Consider the following 25,763-nt stretch of genomic DNA (forward strand, 5'->3'; position numbering starts at 1 on the left):
TTTTATGGAGATGTTGGTTGATTCCTTAATATTTCTTAATTATGGACATTTGTCTACTAGGAAATAGAAGAAAAAATAATTTCACATTCTTCTTGAGTTTTCAGGTATTAATGACTTTGGTCACTACAGTCCTTAGTAACATAACTGTAACTTATAGCTCTGAGTCATCTAGTCCTTCTGCCTAGCTATTCGTTATTAGTGATAATTGCATGGAAAGGAAGTTGTTCATCTTCTCCTGCTGCTTATTCTCCACTGGAAAGTATAATCCTTTGTTTGTGGACAGCACAATTAGCTGCTTTGGAGATCATAATTATTTCATACCTGGGGCTTATAAGAAACAGGGGGAAAGGATGCTCTTAAGCCTTGTGTGAAAATACTGAATTTGTTTATAGTTACTCTTAAGTTTCTGAAGTGTTGGTTGTCCATGAGATATGGGAATGTCTGTAAAAGATGTTCATCTGTACACTTCACAATGTGTGGGTGAATGGGTTACTGGAATACATGTATGGAGGAGTGCTGGTCTAGTTATAGTATACAAGGGAAAACAGCAATAATGAAAAAAATAAATGGTAGAATGGTAACACAAGGTATGGCACAAAAGTATATACCCAAACAGCTTATTATCTGTTAATGGAAGTACATCTGACTGACAGAGAACAGATTAAATCTTACAAAATACCTCATGAAACTGATACAAGCTAGCCTGACAGAATTTTGGGAAAAGAGAACCAAATCCCTGAGCAGGTAGTGGTCAGTTTTTGTTGCTTTGTTTTTCTTCCCTTCTCCTAACAATTGTCTTTATTTCAATAGGTGTTGACAGTGTTCTTGGCCATTTTTGCAGTGTGTGATGGTGTGCGGATACATTTTTTCTCCAATTTATTACCTGATACAAATTAAAATAAATACAAATTCAAGCAAATTTACACGATTCAAAAGACAGGGATTTGTATTTTAAAACTTCTAATTTACCTAACGCATCTAAACTGAGAGGGATATTAAGCGACATAAGTAACACTTTCAGTTCAATTAGGGCATATTTTGGTATCCCAGTTCATATTGACTGTGTGCGTTCTGGCAGACAGCAGCTAATGCTCATTCTAGTTGTGAAAGAAACAGACAAATGTGTTCAGAGACTGGAAGCTGCCAAGGTTAAAAGGCAAATCATTTAAAACTTTTTGATTTGGTTTAGTTTCAACTTTAGCGCTTTTGAAAACTCTTTGGTGGCTTAGGTGCCAAGGATGAAATATTATTTCTGTAGGCCCAACACATTGCGAAAGAGCAATCTTGAATCTACTATGATTCCTTCATTATCAGAAAAATAACCTGCTAAATTGCAGCTTTTCCATCAGGGATAGTAATTTGTGAAGAATTTAAGCCTTGAGCTAAGCTGGTGACTAGACAGCAAAAAAAAAAAAAAAAAAAAAAAGTCCTCCACTGAAGTTATGCATACGTGCTATGCGGTTGCTGGAATGATTAATGTTAAACCTCATAATACCTTTTCTTAAGAGGCACTTTAAAGTACATAAACATTCAAACAATAGTTAAATATATCAATTAAACCATATACCTAAATAGATTTAATGGATACTGACATGTCTTTCAGAAACCAAAGTCTGTGTGTTACACATAGCAGCTTGGTCTAAGAAAACTTAGTCCAAAAGTTAGTAGTACTTCAGAGAAGAAGCCTGTCTAAAAGCTGGTTGTGAAATTAACTTGTATCATCACTTCCACTGAGGTGCTTATGGGAGCATTTCAGCCCTTAATTTAAAACAAGTAGCTTAGGAATCCAGATCGTTGAATATTGTGAATTCTCACTGAAATGGCATAACAGAGGAAAAAGTGGCCTTGAAAGTTTTGGGTTTATGATATGGAGTTTGTAGCTGGGACACCTAGGATTAAAGAAACCATTGCCCTTACCACCAACTTCAGAAACTCAGCAAATTCTGAGTGATTGCTGAAGTGATTAATATTAATTTCCAACAATAATGTGTGCTCACATAAACAAATATCCCCAGCTTCAATCACAAATGATAGCTGTCATAAAATGACATTCTTGTGAAACCTGCTAGAGGCCCATTCACCCAAACTGTACCAGCTGATATTCTGTGTGCTCCAGCTATTTGCTTCAGTTGCCTGTTCCCCTGCTAGAATGCCTTTCAAAGGAAAGGACTTTCTGTTCTTATTATATATTCCACAAAAAATACCACAGGGATATTTTCCAAAACTTAATTTGTTAGTAGTAAATTATTTAAAGGTGCCTTGAAGGTACAATTTAGGATGAGTTAAAAAAATAAATAAATAAATCTCATATCTCGTAGAATATCGTAGCATTCTGCTGGTTGTTTTTCACCTAAATCTATCTATTTTTGCTCAGAGCCCTCAGTTACCTGTTAAAGTACTTCCTGAGAACATCGCCTTCCATTCCATTGACGTATTCATTGGTCAGAGTATCTCTGAGGGACAACTGGCTGTTTACTAAGCACCTTTTAAAGACAGACAGATGGCTGAATAACTGGCTTTCTGGAAATGGACTTTAGTTCTGGTAGGGAAAGTTGTTTTTTTTGTTTGTTTGTTTGTTTTAAGTCTGTTTTGCTTTGCATCTCAGCAGAGGAAGCTGCAGTTAGATGTAATTTCTAACAGGTTAGGCCCTCAGTATTGGGCTGCATTTCACAAAATGTAAAAAAACTTCAGTTGAACAATATAGTCTGTTTGAAAGTGATCATTCACTGAAGTTGCATAGCTGGGTACAGCACATAAGTGTGAATTAGGCTTGGGGCTTCTGGAGAAAAGCAGATGATGGTGCTTTTAGAATAACTAAGGGCACCTAATACAGTGCAAACATTCGGCAAAGGCAGAAAGAGCCCTGTGGGACAATCCACAAGAACAGCTGTGTTTTACCACGGTAAAAACAGGCAGCTCATTTTGTTGCTAATATACATTGAAAATAAATATTGTGAGGGACTGAAAATGGTTTACCGAGCAAACAGACTGTGGAAGAAAGCTGCTTTCTTTTTCTTGCTTACAATGTGATTTTTTTTAATTTTTTTTTCACTGCTTATGCTTATGTGATCCATTTTTGTATAGCAGTGTGTTGGGCATCTCTTAAAATCCTATCAGGAAATGTCTTTTTATTATTATTATTATTCTTTTATTTTTTTTTAATAAAGGAACTGTCAAGTCCTTATATTGTGTAATTTTGCTCAACAGTGACTGTGATTTCGGACACTTTGTCTTATAGGAATGTGTCTTGTCTGTAAAATGGGTATGATAGAAGTGATACAGAGGTATATAGTACTAAAAAAAATACTATTCAGAACTTTTTGTAAAAACCTACTGTATAGTTGTTTAGTGTTAAATGTAATTATGATAACATAATGAAAATCAGTGCCTAACAGGGGAGAGAGAAAACTTAGGCACAGCCTCATTCACAAGTATGAACTCTCTTGCTTGCACACTGAGTGAACATTGCCCTCTGCTGATTGTGAGGAGAAAAAATTGCTGAAAATCTGGAAAAATACAGCTGAGACAAAACTTTCAGATAAGATAAACTGGAATAATTCTGTTGCTGCTTATTGACATATCTGAGCCTCTGACTGTGACTTGTTTGCTTGCTCTAGATTGTTAAAAGTATGTGATTAAATGTTTGAAGAGGTGTTTGTGAAGTCTTTGTATATACTTGTATTTGTATAAATTAAACCTTTTGAATAATCTAAAAGATGCCAATATCAATGCATTTTTCAGACTAGGATGACAGTAGGTCTTGTACTCCCTTCCATCAATTTGATTCTAAAAATGAATGGCTTTTGATGAGACTGGAAACCTGGAGAGAAAACAAAGAGAACAAGAATTGTCAGTACATTGCAGAGTATTTGCCTGCCTGCAGTGACTGCATAAAGACAGGGAAAGATTTGACAAGAGCAGCATCAGCGAGGGGTGTCTGTTGGAGCACCTCTGGGGGCAGTCCCAATAACAGCCGATTGTCCGAGACCTCCTGGTGCTGCTGCCCTCACTGGGTTCAGGCCACTCAAAAAGGGGGTGCTTTTGCTCTGAGACAGAAGTTGAGTGGGAAGGAGGCAAGAAACAGAAGAGACTATAGGGGGAATTCTCTAAAGAAGGAGAGGAGCAAAATGTCTTGCAAAAATATTTTGTTGTGATTATTTTTAGGTGTCTGACACAATATTGGAGAAAGCAACAAAAGGCTCAGAGCATATTGTACAATCATGCTTCCTGAAACTAGGCCTTTGGTGCCTGGAAGACCATGAGAAACATGTCTGGCTAAAGGACCAGAGCTCTCCTGGTTAATTTTCTTAATGAATGGAGGGACCTGTTCTAACACCCCCAAGCAGATAGCTATCAGGTGTTTTTGAGAGACACTTATTTTTCATAAAGATTAAAAAGAAGACTTGGCAATGCAAGGAATGCATGTGGTCTTTTTCCTCTGTTCTCAGACATCGCCACAATATTTTGAAATACATAACGGAAAATGAAAGATAGAAGTGTGAGGTTTTGGGCCTTCCTGAACAGCTTTTTTTTTTTTTTTAATCCACTTTTTAAAAATGTTTTGAGACAGGTTTAAATTTAAATAAGTTGTATTTATTGTTGGTGGGCTCTTTCACTTCAATATGTTGTTTGTAAGTTTTTCTTATTACTAGTTTTTAAAAGATTATCAAGGATATGGTCGTTCTGTCCAAAATCCAAATGGATATATATATTGGTCATTTTAAAAACACAATCCACACATAAGAGTTATGTACATTTAAAAATGAAGAAACCTCTCACCATAAACCTCTGTATTGATTGTGTACTAGTTAGTATTAAAAGAAAAAAAAAAGAAAAAACCAAGCAAAATAAAACACAAACAAACAAACAACAACAAAAACGCGCACACACACACAAAACCAGGCTGATATAAGGATTGCCAAATCTCAGCTTGAAAGTGATTTCTGAATACCCCGTGTGAAACAGGGTATTTAAGTTAGGAATATTTAATATAGCATATTTAGTATTCCTAGTGTGTGTTTGTATATATATATTGGAATACATTACTATTTCTAAAACTCAGAGACTTTTCTCTAATCTTTTCAGCATTGTTTTGGTCCATCACTGCATAGAGCACTGCAGTAATTTGCTCTGATGATTAATGTGTGTGTCCTTGATTCCGGAGGGACAACTTGCTGCATAACTCTCCAGCTGATCTTCACTGCTCTCTTCCCAGTTCTTTTTCTTTGCCAGAGGTGGGAATTGGAAGTAACACTCAAGAAATAGTAACTGCACTCCTGCAGGCTGGAATTCACTGGTGGTAGTGTTGGTCTATTTCATCTCTTTTTCTGAATTGTGGAGGACAAAAATTAGTGTGTCGTATCTGTGATCTGATGACAGGAAGCTCTTCTGAGCAGGGGAATTTCTAAACATCTCAAAAATACAGTCAATGGCTGTTTGACAGCAATCTTTTTTTTTCTTTCTTTCTTTTTAACAACATCCCGTGTTACCAAATGCTTATTATAGATTTATTTTTATTTTTTTATTTTTTTATTTTTTTGAGTTGGGACATTCTGTGATGCTTTGGTGAGCATTTTATTTAGTTCTTGCCTGATGCTGACCTGTCAAACAGGTGTTTGACTTGCTCCATACACTTCCTGAGGCCTTTGTGTCATTAGGTTTATTCTTTCCAGTTTTCTCAAGTGCTGAAGAATTCAAATAAGACAATGTGCAAAAGCTTTTGGTGAGATTATATGTAAAAATCAATATTAAGTCAGTCATCATTGTCTTATAGTTGTAGATAATGCCTAAATAACATTTCACAATGACAAAGGGAGCAGGGAACTACTACTCAGTCCTTTCCTGTTACTGATTCAGGCAAACAAGTGTTCTGTTCAGGACAGAAAAATGCTCTGGGATGGATCTGAGAGTGCTTAGCAAATGTCACTGCAATTCTGAAGATGCTTTTGCCACCTGCTTTATGTTAGCTTCTGCCAAGAATACCAACAGAGTGGGCTTAACACGAGGTACAATCTTAAAGCTCAGTACAATGAGGAAAAACACCAACACATAACAGCAAATGAAGCAATATTGGATCCTTTCTAGGCTATTACAATGCACTCTTCTATCTGATACGTTTCCTGGGTTTGCTTGCTTTCTCAGGACTTTTAAAAAATGCTTTTGGATCCATTCAGTAGCTGTTCTGTTCTTTCTGTTGTTTTTATTTATTTATTTATTTTATTTTTTTTCTCCAGGTCTCTCTTAGCTTTCCTTTTTCAACAAAGATATAAATTTCCAGCACGTCAACTAAAATATATGAGGAGGAAAAAAGCAGTTAATGCATTTTAGGCTTATGTCTCAGAGGAAAACATTCTAGTAAATCTCCTATTTGAATCTGAAATTTTATTCAGCTTTCTGTGTTTCTGTTTTAATATGAAGACATAAAAATAAATGTCTGGTTTATGGAAATTTGCATTAAGCAAGTGTTGTGCTTAGGTTAAATATGGTTTATAAGTGTTTTATAATATAGAAATTTTAATGACTGGACTACAGCTTGATCCCTGTTTCTTTCCAGACTGTAGTATTCTACCAGTACCAGGGATGGTACTGTGAATGGAAGAGATCTGGGGGAATGCCTTTGGGTCAGACTGGCATAGCTGGTTCTTCAGTGCCTGTTTCTGCTGCTCCTTGTTGCAGCAGGTGCAGGAGGATGTGTAAGATGTATTTTTGAGCACTTGTAGAAAGGACTGTATTCGCTACTTCTAGCTGTTGTCAAAATCTGTGTATATCCCAAATAGTCTGATGAATTTGTTAAATGATAAATGTATTTTCATTGGTTCAGTAGGGGCTTAAACTTTGAATTCAACCCTTAATGATTCACTTTATTCAACCCTTATTATAATCCTACTGGTTTATAGATAGGTTAATATGTAAACATTGATGCCTAGATTGGTCACAGAGATTAAACAACTGTGTGCTGTTATGTGCAGTATATCACATTGAGGAAAGAGTATTAATGCATTGAACTGCAGGGGAATTTTGTAGAGGCCAAATATGTTAATTTAAAAATTGGGAAGTATGCTAGGAAGAAATGTCAGGGTTTCTTGGAACTAATAGCTTTAGCAGTGTATTGTGTCTACATTGTGTCTACAGAACAAAATATCTGCAAATGTAATTTGCTGTTGCCTAGCCATGATTTCTCTATTCATTCTTCTTTGGACTTTAACTGTTGTAAAGTTTCAGTCTGTGTTTGAGAGAATTAGTCAATATTGGAGTTCTGTTCAGGCTGCTTGTTAATACTTACTGCGTTTTCAAATTTTTTGAGACACACAGTGAGAGGGTCATTTTATAGCTTGCCTGGGGAATCAAAGGCTAGTGCCTTATTCAGGGATTTTTGTTCTTTTTAGAAGGAAGCAAATACTGTGGTGCTGATGGAATAGCATAGTTTGCTATCAATGTGCTTGTGAATATTCTATTCTAGGAGAATTAAATCCAACTGTATTTTATAAAAAAATGAAACTAGGCACTGCCACTTAAAACCTAGCTCACCTTACCCATTGTGAAATGGATATAAAAGTAAATCAGGGGCAAAGGAATTGTTATTTTCATTGCACTTCTTGACCGTTCCTGCCACTACTGTGTGATTACCAGACATATCAAAAAGACTTAGTGTCCTTTGTAATGACACAAAGAGCTGGAAAGAGTTTGGATTTGGAGAGGAGGGATATGCTGAATATGTAGTAGCAATGTTTTTTGCTAGGTTTTATGAGAAGGAACATATCCTACATGAGTTTATAGTCTAAAACTAAACATTATACAAGGGGAAAAAAGATATTTATAAACTTATGAACAGAGCGAGACTGTTTAAAAATGAGTCTATGCTGCAACGTGTACCAAGAGTATTGTTAATAAACAGCACATAATGTAGTAAACCAACACAGTTTGTACTCTAATATTATGATAGTGAAAATGCTGTAAGTATCAAAACAAATTTAACATAAAGCTCAATTTATTGCCCAAGAGTAAATCTTATTTCAAAGGAGCTATGCTCAGATCTCCATAAGTGCAAGATAAATAAAAAAATTTCTCAGATTTCAGACCTGTCCATTTGTACTTTCACATATTCCCTTTGAGAGATTCATTTGTTTTGCTGCTGCTCACACTTCTTCAGTGTGCTCTCTTTTCCTGCTACAACATGAAACTGTGGTTGTACTGGAGGCATAGGAAGACAGAAAAGGTTACTTAGTCTACAGGATTATTAAAGACCTTCCAATATGAAGTTCTATTTTAATACCATGAACAAAAACAGTCACCCTAACTGGACTATCCTTTTCACTAACTGGGAGGAGGAGAGGGGTTACTGCTAAATCAGTGATGAAATTTTACTACTTTTCAATCCCTTTATAGGTTGCTACAGAGCAGATTGACTTTTGTCTGTGTTTTGAAAAATAGTATTACAAATGTGTCACAGAACTGATCTTGTGTGGTGACGATGCTATTAGATCCCTTCCAGAAGCTGGCCAATTATATCAGGAACTTTTGCTACCATATAGATCATTAGAACACTAGAAGAAGGAAGGAAAGGGAGGGAGGGAGAGGGGGTATCACTGATTGCCACCAAAAAACCCTACCTGTTGCTAATACTGCCAACTCATTTGGTAATTGTAATTTCTTGTGTTCCTTTTCAGGCTCAGGCTGAATAATTGTATCTTGTAATTGTATTAAAACAGCATTTAAAAATTGTTACTTGAATCACCATGCTCAGACAAATGTGTACAGCTGAGAAAATCTTTAACATCCTGGCACAACCACGTGGTTATCTGGATAGAAATATGTAGTACATAAACAACAACCTGAAATCTTTTAAGACCATGTGTGAGAGCCATTTCAACCTCCCTTTTATGTTGCAACCACTTGCATTCATGCCCGCCCTCTAACAGTTCAACTTTTTCAGAGCACATCACTCTTAGGTTTGTTCAGAACTTTTGCTTTCTTTTCGTTAAGAGAAATCTGGAACATGCTCCCAAACTTGTGACTCTGGCTTTTGCCATTATTTTGATCACTTCCACAGTTTACCCACCACAACTTTATCAAGATGTTCTTGCAATGTTGTCAAAGCTGTGGAGAGAATTGCCACCTATGATGCAGCCTTTTTATATGTATTTTTAGACCTCGTTTGGTTCTCACTGGCACTGGAGTAAACCAGCAAAATGGAATATTATACCACTTCATCACAATCAGATTTCAATTTGTTCATGTAAAAATATATATATATTTTGTTGTATGCTTGTATCTTCATGCTTTTGTTCCACAGTATCAATGGAAGTTTTCCAGGATCAGCAGTTCCAGGAGAGTTATAATAAGCAAGCCTAGAAAGAACAAATTTGTGCACTGCTATAGCTAAGTCATATGCACTGAGAAGACCTACTGTGAAAAAAGGAAAGAACATTTCCTAAACTAAAAATATTAGTAAATCTAATTTATTAGAGTCATGAAGAGAGGAACAATTCATCTTATGCAGAAACAATGAGCATTTCTAAATTAATACATTTATCATTTGGTGCATTTTTTGGTATTTGTATTCAAATGATTGCTTACATTAATAATGCTTTACAGAGGTTTGGTCCAAATTCCTGGGCATACTGATTTCTTATGCAGCTGTGCACATAGAGATCTCAACAGAAGTTTAGCTGTGCTGAGGACTAAGTTCTTAAAAAAGACCTTCCTTCTAAGTATCAATACAGTACAGATATGCTTAAAATGATTCACAACAATAGATTCAAAGTGCCTAATAAAAGCATAAGGCAGTCCGAAAATACGAAAGACATCTGTTGTCCAGGAAACATTTTATCAAACGTGTCTACAAATGCAGAGCATGCAGTGTTGTAGGGTAGGAGAACAGAGCAGATATGCCTTCGTTTCCAAGAAACATCACAAAAGATCTGTCGATTTAGATAAGCTTTGCAGAGATTGCATCAACTCCTAAGGGCATATGAACTGCTGATGGCCATCATTTACTCTTGTAAGCTTATTTGCTACATATTCCAAAGTTCTGTATACATGAAATTCTATTTTTTCCATCCTTATCCTTGCAGAAGTAATAATGTCAACATTATTGGGTGTGTAAAAATGTGCAAGTGTGAACTCGTGATTCTGAGATTTCTGTGAATAACTTTCAGCTCTTTGGTAATTCTGCAAAATAAAAGTTTTATTTGTTTGAGATCTGTTTGAGCTCTCTGAAATATACAGCAAACTAGAAAGTAATAAAGAAAAAGATCAGATTGGATGCTCTATTTTTCGTAGAATCATAGATCATAGATTCACAGAATGGCTTGGGTTGGAAAGGACCATCTAACTCCAAACCCCTGCCATAAGCAGCGATGCCACCCACTAGACCAAGTTGGCTTAGGACCCATTCAGCCTGGCCTCCAGAGATGGGGCATCCACAACTTCTCTTGGCAACCTGTTCCAGAGCCTCACTACCCTTGCAGTGAAGAATTTCCTCTTAACATCTAATCTAAATCTCTCCTCTTTTAGTTTAAGACCATTTCCCCTCATCCTATCATTATCTACCCAAGTAAAGAGTCCCTCTCCGTTCTTTTTATAGGACCCCTTTAAGTATTGAAAGGCACCAGTGAGGTCTCCCTGGAGCCTTCTCCTCTCCAGGCTGAACATCCCCAGCTTTCTCAGCCTTTCTTCATAGGAGAGGTGCTCCAGCCCTCTGATCATCTTTGTAGCCCTCCTCTGGACTCACTTTAACAGGTCCACCCACATCTTTCTTGTGCTGGGGCCCCAAAATCTTTTGAACTTTTCTAAAATAACTTCTAATTTTAATATAAAAAATTCTAAATAAAAATGTTTTGAGGAAAAACAAAATACTTACTGAACCCTTAAGTGATGTTGTAAGAATGAATAAAAAGTTCTTTCAAACAGCAAGTGTGTTGGACGTTAAGTGCTAGGCTCAATGTCTTTGGATAATAGTTGGATGCTTTCTTGATCTTACGTGAATACTTTCTAAACTGGATCGTGAAAATTAGTTCTTCACTATTGTTTCCATTGAAACAGTAATTTTAGAACAGCTGACCTTAGGTAGTATTTTACATGCTAGTGGAAACATGAATAGAGCAAATGTTTAATGGCTGCTCTGATTAAGTAGGCGTTCTTTAGTGTAGAAAAGCTTTGTACTTGTGTGAAAAAATAAATAAATAAAAAAATAAAAAGGTAGTAGATGTATCACTGAGATAAATGATAGACTTGAGAAAACATATTCAATGTAGTTATTGGTTTACTACATAACTAAGGAGCAACATTGAGGTTTTATCTCCATTAATCATTCAGCTCAAAGCAGAAAGATTCATATGCACTACAAAGTATTTTTACTTGTCAACCACTCTTTCTCTCATTATTGTTCATTGATCAAATGATTGATATGTGGTATGATCAAATAGAGCATACTGTTTAGAACCACCCCTGAATATTTGCAGATTTAGGAGGCCACATGCAGTCCATTTGTTTCTTGTAGTGTCACTTCTCATCTGCAAAGCCATTCAAATTAGAAGTACAGTTAAAAGCCATTCAAATTAGATGGCAGTTTCTTTGTATTTGTTGATTCCAACTCTCCCTTGGTAAAAATATTCCTATTAATAAATTTCTGGACACTCAAAAACTGCCCACGTAGACTCAGGTGATTTCTTCCAAAGTTTGCTTTTGTTTATTGCTGCATGGCTCAGTGTTTTACTGATGTGTTCAAAGAGACTTCAAAGATGGATGCATTCTCATCTCTTAAGTCTAGGACAGATATTATTCTCAGTTAAGAAAACATTATTTCTGATCAAAACCCAAATAAAATAAAAAACAGGTTACATGCCTTGGTATGTATGATTTTAGAATATTCCAATGCTTTAACATTATTACAGTTTTCTACACTTATCTTTGTCTTCTTTTTGCTATAGAAAAGAAGCAATTGGTGATAATGACATAGTATCGTGAATTATACTTTCTGTGGTTTTGCTATAGGTTGGATCAGGAATGCACTTTTGACTACAGTCCCTACTTGTGCTTTGGTTCTCAGCAGAGCTTTCCTGAAGTATTCAGGTGGAACTTAGTTGAAAGATGCAGTACATAATAACGAGAATTCAGGAAAAACTCTGCAAATACTCAGAATGTAGATGCTGAATCTTTAACATAAACTGTTCTACAGATCTGCTTCTTCTATGTAACACTAATTAACAAATGTAGACACTGTATTACTTGAACAGTAATTTGAAAACCTGTCATTTCTAGAGACTTATCTTTCTTTAAAAAGAAAAGATACACAATCTTCTTATATGTTTTTGATTTATCAGGAGTCTGCTTGAGTGATGATCTTTTGACACATCATTCAAATTTTTGTTATTTTTCTTTGTAAAAATTCTCAATCACTTCCAGTCATATTGAATCACTGATATTTCTTTTTTTTTTTTTTTTTTTTTTGGTGATTGGAGAACAAGAATGTGACTTGTGATCTAAGTAACTTTCAGAAAAGTCTGGAAGTGACACTGGATCAGTTAGATCTTCTGAAGTGATTCACCTACTGTTTTTGTTCGTAGATTGTCACCTGCCTTTTGAGTTGCTTTTTAGCTCTGTAAATTTGACGTGCTTTCACTCTGCCACAAAACAATTACATTTACTCTAAATAAATAAATAAATAATAATAATAAACCTTTTATAATGCTATAAACAAGATCAGTAGTGGTAGTTAAACAAAGCAAATGGGTGCTGTAGCATTCAGTTATCATTTCATTGACCATCATAGAAAAGCCATTTCTGTAGAAGAGTTAGCATGCTTTAAAAGACTTTACTAAACTTAATGAATAAACATGTTTCACTCAAACTTGCCTTACATGGCACTGATTATAAAACTGGTTTGTAGATTTAATCTGGAAAAAATATTAAAATTTATTTCTCCTTTATTTTTTCCACATTCCTTGTATACTTTTTCCAGCTTTCTGAAACTATTTAGAACAGCTAAAGGTAAAATTAAAAAGCTTCTGTTTAAAAAAATCAAAACTTAAACTGGATGACATGTGCAATTATGTTGCGTGAAAAACATATCACAAAGTAACCACTGGAGAATCTATAAATATATGCAAATCTTTCAGCTTGTTCTCAAAATTCTTATAATTATAGTTGTGTTAGACGAGTGTATATTCTAAGAGCAATCTAAGTATGTACAAATCACTGTCCTGGTTTGCTCTGTAAGTAGGAAGTCCAGTCTTTAAAAAAAAAAAAAAAAAAAATATTGTTGAGAGGGACTGCTTTTTCCTTTTTTTTTTCCTTGTTTTAATCTACTTATAAAACCATTTGATCACTGACTTATTACAACAACCTGAAGGCGCGTTGCTGTCACTGTTCAATATAGGCTAACAAATAGAAGCCTTTTTGTAATTGTTAAATATGAACTGAAGAGTATTTAAAATGTTTAGTATATTACTGCATGTAGATATCAAGTGTAATACTCCTTTTCAGTGGGTTGGGCAATTGCTTTAATCTACCTTGCAATTTCAGAACCTGCAAATATATGTATCTACTAGGGGAAATTTATCATATCTTCCCTTTTTTGCTTAATCTACAAGGCTGAGAATTTATTACTTTTATCTGAAGAGCCAGGTTTCTAGCTTTAACTTTGGAGGTTTCATATTCAAAGATAGGCTGGGACAGCAGCTGTTACACTAAGAAAAGAGTTAATCCAGTGTACCAGCCATGGTGGGCTTTTTATCCTCAGGATGATCTTCCTTTGAGTGGACACAAAAGGCTCACATTTCCCCGAGGAAGCAGAGTTGACTGGAACAAATCTGCAATTCTAACCTACAATAACGATTTTTTGCTACACTTATGAGAAAACTTCCCTGCTTCCCTACCCTGATGAGGTGACCTTTGTATTGATGCATCTGTTTCTTTGCTTGGTAATATATACCTGAACTTCTGAGAATTACCACCAAGTATGTGGCTGTTATGAAGGGACATAAGTTAGTTGTATAAGAACTAGCTCTTATTAGCTCCAGTCCAACAGGCTGAAATAGGATACACCAGCATCTGAGAAAGTTTGTAGCAGTAGATGTTGGTTCACAACTAAAATGATTTAATTATTGCATTTCAGTAATGAAACATTTGTATTCCACAGAAGTGGGAATATTATTATGAATATATTCAATGGGAAACAGAAATGGGATATCTGCTGTGACAGAACGTGATGTGTGGGTAATGAGTTGTCTGCAAAAGTGTTGAGTCATAGATCTAAAAAAACAGAAAAGGAAAACAATGTGAGGATCCACAACTGTTTTATAATCATCAGGTTGGATCAGGTACTCCTGATACTCACTGATACTCCTGATACTCACTGCCAACAGCAGTGTTGTCACCTGCTAATATCTCACCCTCTCATATGGGTCTTAATTTCAAGAGCACAGAGTGTCAAAACCAGCAGTCTTACAGCTCTCCACTACTAAGAACTAACTTTAATGTTTGTTTGTTAGCAGTGGAGAATTTATGATTTAAAGCCTTACTGATTTTTTTTTTTTTTTTTAAAGAGAACTCTATCTTTGAGATGGTTTGAAGAGGTCCCTCTAAAAATTCTACTTTGCAGAGGTGGCTAGTACAAGTTACTGAATACCAAGTAATTCTTTTAAGCACTTTGGGCAAAGAGGAAATCAAGGTTAAACTAAAATTATGTTCAAGAAGTCTCAGCTGTTTCACACAGTAGCCACAGTAAGAAATGATTACAGTTCCAATGATGTTTCCCTATCTAGAATGATATTCCATTTAGGGAATTTGTTACCGCCAGTTGTGATTTAAACAGTGTTGAGTAGAAGCTGGGAAATAACAAGAAGGTTACTATCTTTATTTGAATTCTACCTCTGTTTCAAGAACTTGACCTACAATATTGAAATGTTTGGACTGAAATAGTTGCAAAATACCTCTGAAAATCTTGTCCTCTAGACTACTTTTATACTCTCACAGATGAATAACCTCATCTAGGAAGTTTCAAGAAAACTTTGTAATATGTGTGCTTGCTTGACAGTATGTTGCAAAATTACTAATCATGGTACAAAATCCTCAGTAATTCTAACAGATTTAGCTCAGTTTTCTTTTACTATTGTATTTTTAACTTGTGGTCATTTTTTGACCCTAAATATATGCACTTTTAAAGCACTTTGGTGACATGTGATACAATTGTGCCATTAACTCAAATGGACTTAGGAGTACAACTGTAAAAAGGCAAGGCGTTGTACATGTTGAAAACAATTTCAGGAAAGCTGAAGACAACCAAAGTGCACATAAGCTCTTACTGTATTGTTGCTGTGTCATTCAAGGCAAAGCATGTTTTCTATATTTGAAATCAAACTGGCTTGAAATTTTCTGTCAAAACAAAGTTTCACAAAGTAGTGCCTTTGTTAAATGTGAAATACTTTCCCTACCACCAGTTTGAACTTTCACAAAACAGAAAGAAAGGTTCTAAGGAAAACTCTCCTGTATTCCTAGTGAAGGTGCATAATGGAGATTGTAACAGGAATTTCATCTTCAGGATCCGAATGATGTGTTCCTGGTAAACTTTAAGAAATATGGTGGTCAGATTTAACAGTCTCCAAAGGTCGAGTACATACTGTGGGAATGACTTAACTTTGATGTCAGTCACACTGAAAAAGAAATCTGTATTATCTGAATGACATATTGTTTTTTTCTATAAACAACATCTTATTTGTTATTTAAATTCAGCTTTGAGTTAAAACATGAAAAAAAGAAAAAAAAGAAAAGAATATGTAATGGTCATTCTTTTTACTGATTCTATAAGGGTAAGGCATTCGCACAACAGTTTATTTTTTTAATGAGTACTCTAAACCAACCTAAAAATATAAATTTCTTGAAGTAGTTTGTTTAGCTACTTAAGTCGGAGGCACTCATTTTGAGATAGCACAGGTGTTATATAACTAATGGTGTGCATTGTGTAGTCAAAAGCTGGACAGCATATCTGTGTTACCAAAAAGTCACTGATAACTTTTTAAAATCTATGCATGAGCTCATGGTGTCTTGCATTAGGAAATTAAATAATCCAGCACACTTAATGCTATTTTCAGAAAAATCTGATTTTGATTAATTTTAGCTTTAATATTTATATGCAATATAGTATTCTTGAAGTAATGTTGGTAGGGGAACTGTCTTTCAAAAAAGGACAAAATCATGGAAGGTTTAATAAATAGGATTACAGCTTTTTGGAAATCAGACTGCCATCATGCACTGCACTGAGATACATGAGTGAAAGAAAAATGCAAAATATATTTTGATATGACTGACACAAATAGAGTGAGGTAAACAGTTACAATTGTGATAGTTGCTATGGCAGCAAGTTCAAAAATTTCGTTATGTGGTGTCATTAATATGAAAAATAGATTTGTCTCAAAGCTGGCTGGGGCAGACAGTCATTTCCTTGCAATAGAACTGTATTTGTATAAAATATCTATTTAGCTAAATATAATCATGGTAGAATGAATAGGAAATACGTAAGCCAAATGTAACTCATACAAACCTCACAGGGGTGTTCATATCATGACATCCTTATTTTGTTGAACATCTCTTCCTTAGTCCTTATCAAATATATGATTTTATTGAGCAGAGAAAAATTGGGTGATACATCGTTAATATTTTGAAGGTGCTTTGAAGTGCAGAAGCAGTTCAGTGGATGAGTGAAATGAGTCTGAGGAGAGAAGAGAAGTCTGAGTCTTGACTGTGGCTTTTGTGGAAATACCAAATATACAATATATATAAATCCTTGCTGAGTTTTATATAATTTCTATAATTTCTATTTGTACAACTTTCTTATCACACAGCCATACCCTGGTTGCAGTTTGACCACAATTGCCCTTTATGGTCATTGTTCTATTTTGTCACATTAGAGATAAACTTCAAGACTCTCAGCTGTAACCTGTTTGTTATCCATCACTCACTACTATAATATCAATTGTTTCCTCTAGTCATCCAAGGATTTAAAACTGCTTCCCATGTCAATCACATTTCACAGTTTCTAACAGATGATGAAAATTATCCAACTTTAAACCTTTCTTGGCCAACATGTCTACAAAATCTAAAAGAGTAAGGCCATTAGTGCACTGAGATTCATTTCTTCTGTTGAACAGTCTTGTCTTGACATCTCTTATTTTTTCTTCTCTTGTACTGAAATTGCAAAGATTTTGTGGAAGGAATGCTACTTTTTATCTTGTAGTTGCATAACGTTTTTATATAGGAAGTGTAATGAGAGTTGCACATGCAAAATAAAACAAATTGACTTAAAAATGTTATATGTATAATGATTATTGATATTGAATGAAGTATATTGAAATATAAGCCTCTGATGCCAAATTATCAGATGATTAAGAAATTCTTAAAGAAGAGGGCATAGTTTTCCAGGGTTGCTTCACCAGTGAAACCTAGAGTTACTTGCCAAAGAAGTTTGCAGATTACCATAATAGACCATACAGACTGTTTAGGATATAGCAAAGCAAGAAAAAAACAGAATGCTTACTAGAGGAGAAAGCTTGCTTGCTTCTTTAATTGGAAGTATGGATTTCTTCTGATAAAGAAGCCAAACATTAACTTGATGCTAATAGCATGAATTTTGTTAATTCTGAGTACATATATAAATACTTGAAATGTTAGAAACCTGAATATTGCAATAAGATTTATTAGTACAACACAATTCTTTAACATAAAGATATTATGTATGCAATTACTGTTGTACTGATCATACTTATTCTAGTTTGTTAATGAGCCAGTAAAATCAAGTTTAAATATCTTTCTATATACAAATTTAAAAGTTTCATGTTTTCAGTAACAGAAACTTCGTGTTCTTAAGAACGTGAAATTGATAAAAGCAATAAAATATGATGATTATAGAAGCGCAGTGAAATTCTCCTTCCCTAGTTTTCATTTTATAAATTAAACATAAAAAAGATGAACATATAAAAACCTTGCACTGCAACTGCACATGATGTTCATCTTCATCCTCATCTGATGATACAAATAGTGCTAAAATGTTGAGTATTATAGTTTCCAGGCCCACAGGTTTTAATATGTAAAGTCTCACAAATCCCTGGTGAGGAAAGGAGGTACTATAGTAAGCCTACCTACTTTTATAGGTAGGTAATTTTACAGTTAGGCATAGAGAGAGGTGTGCTTGTCTGTGCCTTTGAAGGGAAAAGTAGCTGAGGTCAATCATCTGGAACCTCAGCAGCTAATTATTAGTCCATCTTCTGTGTAACTCCTGGAAAAATGATGGCCAGCCTATTTTACATAGGTTACTTAATTCCTTATAAATGACCTTAATGTCTTTGCTTTTCTTCCAATAGTTGCAGAGAATTAAAATTGAAGGAATAAGTGTATTTTGAAGGGCCCACTGACCTGTGGGAGACTTGATTAAATATTTAAAATAAAAGATCTTTAATTTTGTGATTGAGTTAGAGGTGCTTTCGTTAGGGAAGAATAAAGTGGAAAGATGGATCCCACTTCGTCTCCCAGTTCAATTTTACAGTTAGAAAGTTACTATTATAATACCCATCTTTTTGATTTCTGGGCAAATACAAAGCCTTTAGAACAAGAAGAGATCATTCGTATTTTTTGTAGCTGAACAGCCACTGATACCTTCAGTGTATGTGAGAGGAATTGACTTCTGTGATCTAGACCTATGCTTATTTAATCACATAATACATATCTTTGTAGTATCATGACATGAAAAAAAAAAAAAAAAAAAAAAAAGAATTTAATTAAAACTTAAATTATAATAAAGAGCTTGGTATTAATTAAAACAAGCTACCTCATCTTTCCAGAAATGTCATCCATAAAAATGTCTCTCAGTGAATTCAAATGAGGAAAAGTATCTGAGAAAACTCTGGGGGTAGCTAAGTCACAAGAATTGTAAATCATACCTGTTGCTGTCCCATTTCAAAGTCTATAAACACTTCATCTGCAGATCTGGCAGCCCTTATGCAAGTAGCTCTTGGGACCCATAAAGAAAAGCCTTTTAGAAGAATGGTTAAATTGATTGTTAAATATTAAATGTCTACCTGTAGGATGGACTCCTAAGTGCCACAGGGCTTTGAGAGATTTAATGTTGGCTCTTTCTGGAATGCTTGTGTTTCTTTCTTACTCGAATCATAGGCAGCCCTTCATCTACTCTGCTGCTTCCTCGATGGATGGCCAAAGGGTATGGCAAAGTCAGTTAGCAGACAGATGCATAGAAATTCCACCAGTTGTTAGTGAAAATCACTCGATAAGTTCTCCTTGCAGTGGCTGGCATATTGTTTTCCATTTTGAGACTGTTAAGTAAACTATGACAGGATTAATCACAAGTACATAATATCTCTTTTTTTCATTATGAAAGCACATTTAATCTCACTTTCTATCGTGCATATTTAGGAATTCTTTGGACTACCTAGAGTGGATAATACTAAAATAATTAACAGTATAGAGAATGGTTCCTGCTGAGTGAAATCACATTTTGTACTTCAGAAATAAAGCATTAAGACAAGCAAATGCGAACTGCCTGTCACAACACAAGATAATGATATGTAGTCGCTTTGTGGAGAATCTGTAGCCCTTCCATAGGATTCTGTCACAGACAGCAGTCATCCTCCCTCCTGGGTGACTTCATCCTCCCTCCTGGGTGACTTCTGCCCAGATTTACCCCAGCAAAGTAGAAGCTGTGGTCTCTGCAGTGAGTCTTCATCCTTTCTCTGAAAGTGAGAGAATGCTTCTTTGCCCTTTTACCTCCCTCTTTACCTCCCTCTTCTCTCTTCTAGGAAAGGTAAAAGAAAAACCTTGGGGATCGTAAACAGCAATAATCACCCACAGAGAGATTCTCTGAGGAAGAGAAATGTGAGAAGCAGTAATGGTAGTTAAAAAGGCAGACAAAAGGATCAGTGTAAACTAGCTTTAAACTTGCAGGTGACTTATGAAAGGAAGATAATGGTTCTCTTGTATACTTCTTTAAAAAAAAAAAAAACATACATAGAGTTGTACATTTCTCTCTCATGTGGCCTTAAGGCCATTCATTCACATTCAGAATTACTATGGCAAAGTTAAGCTATTTCATAAGCAAACTATAAAAGTTGACAGAAGTATGAAGAAATATAATTAAAGGTGAAATTGTAGCCAGGCTGGCAGTGAAGGCTGATGAGGTGATAACTGTATACACGTGTCAGGGTACAGACTTGAATAAGGGTATTTTTATAGTAACAAATCAGGAAATAGGTAGGAAAAGCAGAATTAAATTAGAAAGGAAAATTCTGGTAACTGAAGCTTATATAAAATGTTTTGGCAAATGGCGAATTTGGCATTTGGTACGTTTTAGCTAGATTCGTAAATAAAATGTAGAGCAGCAGGAAGTCTGGCACTGAAAAGGAAGTGGTTTGCATAAGCTAGATTGCCTTTTTCATCTTTTGAGTATTTAGTTCTATTTTTTGCTTGAACTGGCTAGTTGGGACAGGCTCTGATTATTTCTATTTTTGCTCATGTGATTTTAACTTTGACCATCTCTAAGCTGTGTCAGCGGAAGCAACACCGACAAAGAAATTCTGTCTTTTGAGCTGTATTTTTAGATCCTGAATGATCAAATGAGAACTGAGCTTTTCCACAGCTTTTCAATATAGCAGCTGGGCCTGTTTCAATGTTGCCTTTTAAACTGCTCACTGCAGATAGAAGAGTGCAAGGCCTGAGCGTGGGGATTTGCCATGCAAGCCCCCATCTGATGGCTGGGGCATTCATCCATCGCTAGCTGGATGCACAACGCTCCTGTGGTGTCCTCAGTAGGCAGCCTCCTACTTACAGTCAGGAGGCATGACAGGTGTAAAGTGTATTTCCCAGCAAATATATGATAGATCGGAAGACCGTTATACTCTGAGTACTGCCTAGAGACATGTATTTTACTAGAAGGAAATATCTATGTAGCAATTATCTGCTGTCACTATTTGCTCCAGTCTTGTCAGCTCTCACACATTAAGCAGAGTTGAAATAAATAATTAAAATGATAATATGAAGGCTTTTTACTTATAATTTCCTATGACGAATAGTACCAATTCAGAAAAATAAAATAAAATAAAAACAACAACAACAAAAACCACTATATTTTTTACTTCATTACAATTTTGGTTTGGCTTATACTGTATAGAGCAGATGTTCCTCGGTTGAAACATTCAGGTCCTGACCACCTGTATACAGATAACTTTGTGTGCCTAGAAACCTGCAGGAATACTTGGACAAATGCCATTGGTGAGAGGAGGTGGAATATTTTATGTGTGAAAGATTCTGAAATGTGTACTTGATACTGTCTGGTCACATAAAAGGAAACTCAATTTTGTTATCATTTATAAAGGTCTCAGAGGACTTTTCACAACGTACAAAGATGCTCCTTCTAGCATATCACCCAACAGCTCTAAATTCAGAGGAATATTATTTTTATACTCTTCTCTTTGTAGTTCTGGTTGCATAGAGCACTGTAGTAATCATGTGTGATATAGCTGGTTCTTGTTCATTTATTACGTTCCACTTTGGTAGCATAGTGTTATATTCAGGAGGAATTTTTTTTTTTAGTCCATGTCTTGACATATAGCAAACATTTGAGTGTCTCCAAAGATAAGTGCCTGAAGGGTTGCTTTGTTTGTTTGTTTGCTTGCTTTTTGCTTTTGTTTTTTTTTGCTTTTCTAGAATATCCTTAGACTCAGGCAGCCCCACAGGTGAGCAGGCAGAAAAACAGGCAGGATGCTATTTGCAGCCTTTCTGCATTTCATCAGAATTCATCAAAAACAATCTCTTTCTGCAGAATGCTTCAGTTTGGCAGATGAGTGTTTTATGACAAAAGCACAGTTTTGTCAGAAAAATCCTGTTTAGCTCTATTCATTATATGATGTGATAGAGATAAACCAGATGCATTTCAGGCTACTAATCACTGAGCATGACTGATTGACTTTCCATTTCCTCTCTATCGTCTTTCTCTTAATTGCTATTGTACAATACCAAGATGGGAGCTACAAAGTCTGCAGACTACGTTGCAACTTTTTATAATGGTTTTATATTGGTTATATTTATATTTTCAAAATTAACATCTATGTACCTAACGCTCATGTGGAGCACCATTTTCTGAGCTAATGTTGCTGGTGTGTGTTTTGCAGACAGCATTTGCACATCACTTAATACTTCAGATGAATCCCTATGCTTGTTGATAGCATCCAAAGTACATGTGAAAAAATATGCATTTTTGAAGGGAATTAATGCTCTGGTCAGGGCATTATTTTAATATGGTGTTAACTTAGAAATCAAAATGAAATTAGGTTTGTGACTACAGATGGATGAATGTACAGAAATCTCTTCTTGAATTAATGACTGAACACTGAATAACTAAAGAAAAGTACACTCTGCCAAGAATAGATCTTAAATTGTGTACTGAACCTGATAAATAAGACAGTTCTGACCAGATATATAGGTGCCCAGTCAGAATAACTGAATGAAATAAACATAATTGCTTTAATATTGAATATTAATTATTGGGAACACATCATATAATAAAATTGTTCCAACATGAAATATAACAATGAAAAAGCCTCATATTGAAGTACTCTGACTTTTTTTTTTCCTAGTCTTTTAGCTTTCTGTGTTGATGCTGTTGTTTTCTTCTTTTTGGATGAGTATTTGTTTAAAAAAAAAAAAAGGAAAAAAAAAAGAAAAAAAATCATGAAAGCCAAAACTTTTCAAGAAAACAGATCAGAAACTTTCTAAGGCTGAGGGAAAAAAAAAATCACCTTTTTGTCTTATTCTGGAGGTGTATCCCTCCTTAACAAGTAATTGTGTGGTTAGAACAATCGTGAGGGATACTGAAGAAACTGCAGTTCAATTTATTGCTTTGCCTGAAATCATTATCACTTTCTGCAAATGATTTAGTCACCTTGAAGCACAGTAGTATTATGCTATCTCTCAAGTATACAGTAAAATGTATGAAAAGAGCCTTTTTTTTTTTTTTTTAGATGGAAAGTTGTCCAGCAGGTGCAAAGGAAACACTTAATAAACCCTGAGGGCAGCTTTGCACAATCACTGCTCTGAATAACTTTCAGCCAGTACCACACAAGAAACAGTAAATGAAGTTTCCCTAGTGTTATTATATCTAAAGAAACTGAGAAAAGTAGTATACAGAGGAATTGCACTGTGAAATTTGATAAATTGCTGGAAGTCAAGAGGTCTGACTAACATATATTCCTTCAATCTAAAGCCTAGTTTTTGTTTTATGTACCAAGAAACAATAAAAAGTGTTTCTCCTCCTGGTCTCTTGCTGATTTGTTAGTGGTTCTAAGAAAGAGCTGAATTTGTGAGGTCATTTTTTTTTCCTTAGCCCTGAATTACCAGTGGGTAAAACATAAAGAAGGGGGGATAAATAGACACGTATGACTTCATTAAGGCTTGTTTCCTTTCTTTGTTCAGGTTGGAACCTAAGTTTACCTCTAGCTCTTGTCTGAGCCATGAAGAATGGAGAAAGAGAAGAGGTTTTATAAGCAGACGGTTCCTACCCTTACTACTGGACTTTATGGTATGACTTCCATCTTTATATTTTATGGTAAAAGCAAACAAAGGTTGTGGTGGTAATAAATCAAAGGTATTTCCATTTCCCACTTTTTTTTTTTTTTTATTTCTTGTATTTCTTTCCGACTTCTAATTTTGTGATTGGAAAACTCAAAAAGTAAGTTAGAACTTGGTTATACTAATGAAATATATGATGCAAAGTGGTAGGTTAGTTACCTAATGTATGACTATAGAAAATACATTAGATGATAGATAAGAGTTGAATATATAAACACAGTACTTAACCATTAAGATAATGGAGTATTTCCTATTATTTTTCATAGTGTTCTACCTTTGAAACTTGTATATGTATTAATGTGCATATATTGCTCAGTAACAGGAGCTTAAGTGTTTAAAATATCTAGAAAGAAATGAGATAATGTGGTGAATTACAGACCTCTTAAATTCATGCTACATCTCTGGTTCTCTGCCTCATCTGGAAACCCAAAAGAAAAAAAATAAATTATTTTATATCCATGAGTGGAAAAGTTCATTAAACTTCAGGCTTCCTGGGAAACAGTTTAGTATTGATTGTGGTTAAGACTGGAGGGCTAAGAACTGGAAGGCCTGGCTTCTGTATTAAATTCTCACACAAATTTGCTCTGTGACCCTGGGCAAGTGAATTACCTTAATACATTGAACAGCTCAAATCTAGTCACTTTTTTTTTTTAGTCAGTCACTTAAACTGAAATGAAGAGAATTTAATTTCTTGATCTCTTGAGTATATGTACATCTGTCTAATGTAGATGAGAATCAACAGTGCTGGCTTGTCTCTTTGAAAGTTGATTTTACTTGCTAAGAGCCTAAATATGGCTACAGATATCAGTGTAAGGCCTAAGGCACAAGGGCGCCATCACTAGGTACTTGAGACTGAACACTCTGCATTCTTTAAAGTCTTGACCGTAATCAGTTTTCTAAATTAGGATGTTGATAAAGAGTTTGTGCCCTTTTCAGAAGTGACTGTAGTTGGTTTAACAAAATTCTCGTGAAGCCAGCTACAATCTCTCTAAAGTGTTGCAAACATTTTAGCTGTGGCAAAAGTTTTCTTGATCTGGTTTTGGATTGTGGGTTTGTTGTTGTTTTTTTTGGTTTGGTTGGTTTGGTTTGTTTTTTGGTTGGTTGGTTTTCTTGACTCCTGAGCACTGTAAATACTGTCCCATTTGCCTACTGAAATAATTGTGTTGCTGGGGGATACCTTTACATCAGAGATGACATATTCATGCATATTATCAATATAGCTAGTGATAGTTTGAGCCCTGGTTTATAGCATAAGATTCTGCAGTATATAAATAATAGCTTTTGAGAAAGCTTGTTTTTGCTCTCCTTTGTAAACTCTTTTCATGATTTCATCCAATTTCTTGGTAGATGTTGTGTGCACATATATGAAATCTCTACAAATCAAACAGGGCTTTCACTGCGTTTCTTCTTAAAATCCCTGAACAATAAACATGTAAAAGCTACTGGTACTGCAACACAGAAAATGTGTTATATTGAAGCACTTTATTTTCTGATATCAGAAAAATGAATGAGTATTGTATCTTACACTGTGATGGAAAGTCGAGTATTTGTCTCATGATGACAGCCAGCATCTTCGCTATTTATTATGCAGGAAATATAAGCAACATCATTTACATAAAAAGTTTTGTACTATATTATTCCATTTCATAATAAATGTATCAGCCATACTATTCCAGAAAAAAAAAAAAAAAGAAATAGATAATCCACTAAACACACATTTAGGCATGCAGTTGTGATTACTGTATAGGGTTTGCATATTAACTCACAGTGACCAAAAAAGCTATTCATATGTAAGTATATCTAGAGAGATTTTGAAACGTATAGCAAGAAAATATCTTGTGTTGTTAAACTGCTAATAAATGAATCATAAAAACATCCATATAAAACTTCTTTCATTCTTAGTTACAGTCCTCTGGAAATCAAGCAGATATTTACGAGACAAGGATTTTAGGACCTGGGGAGTGTTGCAAAGACAAAGCTATATACCTCTTTTTTGATATGAAGTACAGAACCCTGAAAACAAGTACCTTTGCTATTTGCTGGTCAATACCACAAAATTAAGAAGCATTTAAAACATTAAATATCCAGTGCTACTGAAGCTACTGCAAACTCTACCAATGATTGTAATGGAGCTG

At 35.0% G+C, this 25,763-nt stretch overlaps 1 long non-coding RNA gene across 2 annotated transcripts in view; it reads left to right on the plus strand.

Moving 5' to 3' along the window:
• LOC106044287 (uncharacterized) overlaps window positions 1–25,763 on the plus strand; it is a 157,181-nt gene that overhangs the window by 58,375 nt on the left and 73,043 nt on the right. For both annotated transcript variants that reach the window (XR_007157497.2, XR_010831695.1), the window contains exon 2: window positions 23,473–23,578. This is a non-coding gene — a long non-coding RNA (uncharacterized lncRNA). The remainder of the gene's footprint in view (window positions 1–23,472; window positions 23,579–25,763) is intronic.

Source organism: Anser cygnoides, chromosome 5 (genome assembly GCF_040182565.1).
Source record: "Anser cygnoides isolate HZ-2024a breed goose chromosome 5, Taihu_goose_T2T_genome, whole genome shotgun sequence".
Taxonomy (NCBI): domain Eukaryota; kingdom Metazoa; phylum Chordata; class Aves; order Anseriformes; family Anatidae; genus Anser; species Anser cygnoides.